Consider the following 6,980-nt stretch of genomic DNA (forward strand, 5'->3'; position numbering starts at 1 on the left):
ATGTGTTGGGTAAAATATTATCATTTTCGTAAAAATCATTTTAATCTTGAGATAGATATAGACAAATATTACTACCGGAGACGGTATTTAAAAATTGTGTTCACGGCATCCTTTTTTAAATAAACCTCTTTAAAAAGTATTGTAACTGAAAATTATTGTTCACTTCCTCAAAAATATCTCGTTTGAAACAATGTGCCGCCAATTTATAGAATCATCAATATAGTCAGGCCAATTTACTGTAAGCTGTCGTGACATAAATTAAAGATGGTCTGTCTTTTCTGTCAAATAACCTTAGACAGAAAAGAAAATATATATATGCGGAAGTCATTACAATTATGATCTCCCTTAACAAACCATGACGTCATGTACATCGCTATGTCTACACAATCAACCGGTGTTACTCGATGTGGTGCTGAGTCTCTGAGATCCCACCAGGGAGATTCAGTGCCGGGCTCTGAGCCTCGACAGAGTCCACCCACAATTACTGGGGGTCCCTCCTTCATTCCACAACAAGCCAAGAGAAGAGGAGGAAAGAAAGCTGGCTACAATAAGCCTAGGAGGAGAAAAGACCAACATCATCCTTTCAAGGTGATGCATTGGAACGCAGAAGGAGTCTTTAACAAAAAGACAGAGCTAGAACATATCCTTCATGAACAGGACATAAATGTCTGCTGCATTCAGGAAACTCATCTGCAGCCAGCGAAATCCTTCAAGGTCAGAGGATACCAGAGTTTCCGATGTGACAGAGAAGGCAGAAAGAAAGGAGGCATCCTGACATTAGTCCGGAACAACATCAATGTAGTCCAGACTAAAACACATATGGATGACTCTGAATTCCAGGTTCTGAGTCTCAGGAAGAACGATTTCAATCTGAAGCTTGTGAATCTCTACTCTCCAAATGACAAAGCTCTTTCCCTAGACAGTATCCCAACAGAAGAATCTAACTTCATTGTTGTTGGCGACTTCAACAGTCATTCACAAAGCTGGGGATATGACCACATGGACCGACGCGGAGAGGAAGTGGAGAACTGGCAAGATGAAAACAAGCTTAATCTTATCAACCAGCCTGAAGATCTGGCAACTTTCTACTCTAGGAGATGGCACACAACGTCGACCCCTGACTTAGCTTTCTGCACTGCAGATATCCAAGGGCATATCAAGAGAGAAGTCTGTGAACAACTAGGAGGAAGCGACCATCGTCCAGTTCACCTCATCATAAACCATTCTACCTCTTCATCCTCAAGCATCCCCAGATGGAACTACAAGAAGGCCGACTGGACCTTATACAAACGTCTGAGTGATGACCTCTGCAGAGATATCAGAGTGGATGGTAGAGATATAAACAAAGTTGTGAAAGACTTCAATGCATGCATACTAAACGCAGCACAGAAGGCGATACCACGTGGGGCCAGAAAAGACTACAAGCCATACTGGAGTAGGGAGTTGGAAGACCTCCAGACTAAGTTGACAGAAGCCAGGGTGGAAGCAGAAAGCAACCCCTCACAAGAAAGCAACCTCTCACTACAGCGAGCCAAGGCCAAATTCCTGCGGCACAAACTTGAAGCCCAGAGAAAGAGCTGGAGAAACAAAACAGCATCACTCAACCTGGAGCGAGATGGCCGTAAGCTGTGGAGGTTAACGAAACAGCTGAATGACGATGAAGTCCAAGCGAGAGGCTCAGTAACTCTGGAAGAGAATGGAGAGCTGCTGACAGGCAAACAAGCGGCAAATGTCTTTGCCAGCAACTACAAAGATGTCAGTGACATTCCTGTCAGTAGAGAGAGACAGAGAGAAGTAAGAAGAGAACAAAGGGACAGGAAAACAGATGATGTGACATCAGACCGCATGAGCCAAAGCCTGACCCTGCACGAACTACAGACAGCAGTCAGGCAGCTGAAATTAAAGAAGTCTCCAGGACCAGACAATGTGACCAATGAAATGATCACCCATCTAGGCAGTTCAGCAATGCACAAACTCCTAGACATCTTCAACCACAGCTGGACACAAGGCCAACTTCCCCAAGTCTGGAAAGAGGCCATTATGATACCTATCCACAAGAAAGGCAAGGATCCGAAGCAGGCTGGAAGCTACCGTCCAATAAGCCTCACTAGCTGTGTTGGGAAGACGATGGAGAGAACTGTAAATGCACGCCTTAAATGGTATCTGGAGACGAACGACTTACTTGCAAAACAACAAGCTGGATTCAGGCAATTCCGCTCCACCGAGGACCAGACTACCTACCTGGCACAAGAAATTGAAGATGCTTTCCAGGAACAGAAGGTTGTCCTGACAGCATGGATAGACCTTCAAAGGGCCTTCGATAAAGTCTGGACTGACGGACTCCAAGTCAAACTGATGAGGAATGGAGTTGGAGGAAACATGCTGAAGTGGATCAAGTCCTATCTATTCAATAGAAGGGCAAGAGTAAGCTTGAACCAAAGAAGCAGTAAGAAGTTCCTTCTACGGCACGGCGTCCCACAAGGAGGAGTCCTGTCCCCGACGCTCTTCTTACTCTTCATCAACGATCTTGTGTCTGAATTGCCAAGGGGAGTGAAGGCGGCACTTTATGCTGATGATCTTGTGTTATGGTGCAAAGAAGAGCATGCCACCACAGCCACATACAGAATGCAAGAAGCAACAGACAAACTTACCGCATGGGCTGAAGACTGGTGTGTAATGATCAACAAAGAGAAATCATCCACCACACTATTCACATTGTCATCAAAACAGAAAGCAGGGACGGTGAGAATGGGAGACACTCCTATGACTGAAGCAGACGAGACCACGTACCTGGGAGTCACCTTTGACAAGAGGCAAACGTGGAAGCCACACCTCATGAAAGCAGAAGGAAAGGCCCGAAGAAAACTTGCAATGATGCGAAAGCTTGCGGGAACTACATGGGGGGCAAATGAGCACATACTCAAGACAGTCTATCAAGGCACAGTGAGACCCCAACTAGAGTATAGTTCCCCCACATGGTCTTCCACAGCCAAATCCAATCGCCAGGCTCTGGATAAAATCCAGAACCAAGCTCTGCGCATCATGACAGGAGCAACCAAGTCCACACCAATTGCCTTCATGGAAAAGATAACAGGAATACAACCACTTCAAGAAAGAAGAGATGTCAAAATCCTGCTTCAGACAGAGAAGTATAAATGTCTAACGGATCACCCCATGTCAGCCAGAGTTAAAGGGTACACCAAAAATCGGATCAAGCGTAGCAGCTTTGTACACGAAGCTAAGAACCTGGACAAGGCCTATGCAACGGATCTGACCATCCCCACCACTCTGCTTGGTCATGAAGACATCATAGATCCATTACAAAATGACCTGTCAAATGTTGCAGTAAGATCCAGTGTTCCTCACCTACAGCCAGGTAAACAAGAGGATGAGCATATCAGAAAGAGCCTCACACTTGCCATGATCGATGACGAATACCCAAGAGAGGCATGGACTCATGTCTACACAGACGGTTCTGCCACTAGAGCAGTCATAAATGGAGGTGCTGGCATCGTCATTCTGTACCCATCCGGAAAACGAGAAACACATCATGCAGCAACCGGAACACACTGTAGCAACTACAGAGCAGAGACTTTAGCCCTCATGAAGGCAGTGTCAATGATTGAAGACTCGACCGAAGATGTCAACTCGATAGTCTTCTTTACAGATGCCATGTCTGTATTAGAAGCCCTGACCAACAACAAGGTTCCTCAGCTTGCAAATGCCTTACAAAGAATCAGCACCAACCTAAACGTGACCCTCCAGTGGATCCCAGCACACTGTGGAGTGGCCGGAAATGAAGATGCTGACCAACTGGCAAAACAAGGTGCTCGGTTAGATCAGCCACCTGTGCAAGTAAGCTACAAGGAGAAAGTTACCATCATTAAATCACTTACCCGGCCAAGACAAGAGGCAGATGCATATCATCTCCTAAGCAGGGCAGAGCAAGTGATAATGGTCAGACTCCGATCAGGGCACAACCGACTCAATGCACACATGCATAAAAAATACAGACTGGCCCCGTCACCGACCTGTCCGTGTGGCACAGAAGACCAAACAGCTGAACACATCCTCCAAAGATGTAAACGTCACGACCAGGAGCGAGCTACAAAGTGGCCCCAGGACACAACCCTCCATCAGAAACTTTATGGAGACGTGGATGACCTGAGACGGACCACATCATTTATTGAAGAAACTGGTGTGATCGTGTAGAGCGAACGCCAAGAAGAAGATTACAATTATGATTAATATCCGTAATTTTATCCTTTAAAACTATTTCCCATTATAATAGCGTATAATTTTCATATAAACGGATGTGTTATAATTTAAAACAAAACCTGACAATTAAAATTATACGTTAATAAATTAATAATCTGTCCTTTTATCCGATGTATCGTGAGTGTTTTTTAACATAGGAGACGATTTGGAGTTTGATGCTTATTGTAGAATTGAACACACCTTAATTACTATCAATTATTTTTTATTTTATTTGTTTGATAACAATTATTATGTGATACTAATTTAAATTATTATTTTATCTGACAAATGTTGATTGAGCTTGACAGCGAATAAAAAGTTCTGATTGAGTAGGTTACCCTCGTGCAAGTCCCAAGTGACCATATGACGCAATGTGGCGAAATTTTCAATAAACGATGCTTCGTAGACCTCGTGCAAAACATGTCTGTTGCTTTGGACAGCAAGGTAGGTCCCAACATTTTGCCAGACTTTATTCTTCCAAATTGTTGCTTAGGTTGTTGGACATGCGCTTCCTGCCAGTTCAGAACACTATCATTGATGAAGCTCATCAAATTCTTTTGAACAGATTAAAGGGTCAATCCAAACAAACAATATAAATATGAATATCGATTAAAAAAACAATAAAACAGTATAAGAGAACGTATATGAACGAAATGATATCTCTTGAATCAGACGTCAAACAATTGTAAAGTAAACACGATAACTTTGTAAATGCAGCCGACGAAGTATTCTTTAGTTTAACCCATTTATGCCTAGTGGACTCTCCCGTCCTTAACTGGATCATTTTATTTCCAAAATTAGGGATGACTAGTATATTTATTTCTATATTTAGAATATTTCTTACAGAAATTCCTTTAAGCAAACAGCGCAGACCCTGATGAGACGCCGCATCATGCGGTGTCTAATCTGGGTCTACGCTGTTTGCCAAGGCTTTTTTTCTAGACGCTAGGCATAAACGGGTTAACGTGTTAGACCTATATAGCAATTGTCAACATGTGTCGGGATACACTGAAACCCACAAACATAACAGCTGACGATATTGCTACGCCCAATTACATCGGACACACACAAAGAAGGTAAATACAAATTATATGCCAGATCAAGCCCTGGAAAGCATTGAAGTAGTCGTATGCAAGTAGGTAAGAGAGCTAAACAAACACACCAGAAAACAGAACTGTATGTATGCAAATAATTAGCAAAACAAGAGCACCGCATAACGGGTGCCACGCTCGGCTGCGAAAGCTTGTCAGAATTCATTTTTTTAGAGGTCACAGTGACCTTGACCTTTGACCTAGTGACCCAAAATGGGTGTGGCGTGTAGAACTCATCAAGGTGCATGTACATATGAAGTTTCAAAGTTGTAGGTGGAAGCACTATGATTTTAGAGCCAATGTTTAGGTTTTAGCACGACGCCGGCGGATGGCGGACGGCGGACGACGAGCAGGCTATGACAATAGCTCGGGTTTTCTCCGAAAACAGCCTCGCTAATGACGACAGAAAATGGTAAGAAGTCTGAAAACAGAAAACAGAAGTCTGAAACAAGTTGACCCATTCTGCACACATGATTGTTGCATCTGCATTTTATACTCACTACTTTTTTAATGTTAACGTATTTAAAAGAATAATTCATTATATAAAAATTGATCAATGAATGACATTCTGTTTTACGACTGTTTTTTTTTTGCATGTACAATGTATTTTTTATTTAAAATATAATTTTCTTATGTTTAAATCATATTTATAATTTTGATTTTGGCAATAGTTCACAGGTCACTGTTAGATTGTTACAAATTAAAAAGAACACGTTTCTTAAGACGGAATTTCCGTTTTCATATAACGCTAACATGTAACGTTCCATAGAGGTCTCAACGAGTGTTGTTAAATGTAGATACAATTTCCGAGATGAACCAAATAAAACTATGTGTATACAAAGGCTGAGTCTTTGGTTCGCTTTTATTCTTCATATTTATAAGTTATGTTATTTCTAGAAATCTTGAAAGTCTTACTAGACTTTCCGCGGATGATACTTTTACGAAGTGAGTTTTAAACAGCATGGTTGAAATAAGCGAACTTTGATATTGATTTTTACACACTATCTCTATTCTTACCGATTCAATAAACCCACTTATCAGCGTCTTTTAAATACAAGCATTTGTTAACACCATGAAATGTTAAGTGGATGACAATTTTCAGTGGTACAAATTTGCATACAAATCTGGACAAGTATCACTAGTGTGTTAAAAATACGAACAAAACGTTTCATTCTTTATAAACGCTCACTTCACTCACTCAAGATATTGTTATAATTTACTTTCGTAGGTTGTCGATATTTTATCACGATGCAACAGAAACAAAACTCCTAACATAACTTTAAAAAAAATGTTTTTATGAACCAGATTTACTTATTTGAGAATAAAAGATATATAAACAAAATTGTTACTAAAAATTGTATACTTTGCAATTTAGAGATCCTGGCGCGTCGTTGTAATGTAAGAAAACAGTTTTCTGTACACAATAGACTCAATCAATTGTCATTATTGTCAGATGTAAAGCGAATGAAAGTTCATAAACGATTATACCTACTCTTTGTATACAGGGTGCAGAATCAACGGAGTTTACATATTTACACACGGGCTGGAAAGAATGAAAGCACACCATTAAGAACGTTATTTTTGCAAAAATCTCAAGTTATTAAACAATGTTCTCCAAAATCTTAAATGCAC

This window comes from Dreissena polymorpha, chromosome 1, assembly GCF_020536995.1.
Source record: "Dreissena polymorpha isolate Duluth1 chromosome 1, UMN_Dpol_1.0, whole genome shotgun sequence".
NCBI classification, from domain to species: domain Eukaryota; kingdom Metazoa; phylum Mollusca; class Bivalvia; order Myida; family Dreissenidae; genus Dreissena; species Dreissena polymorpha.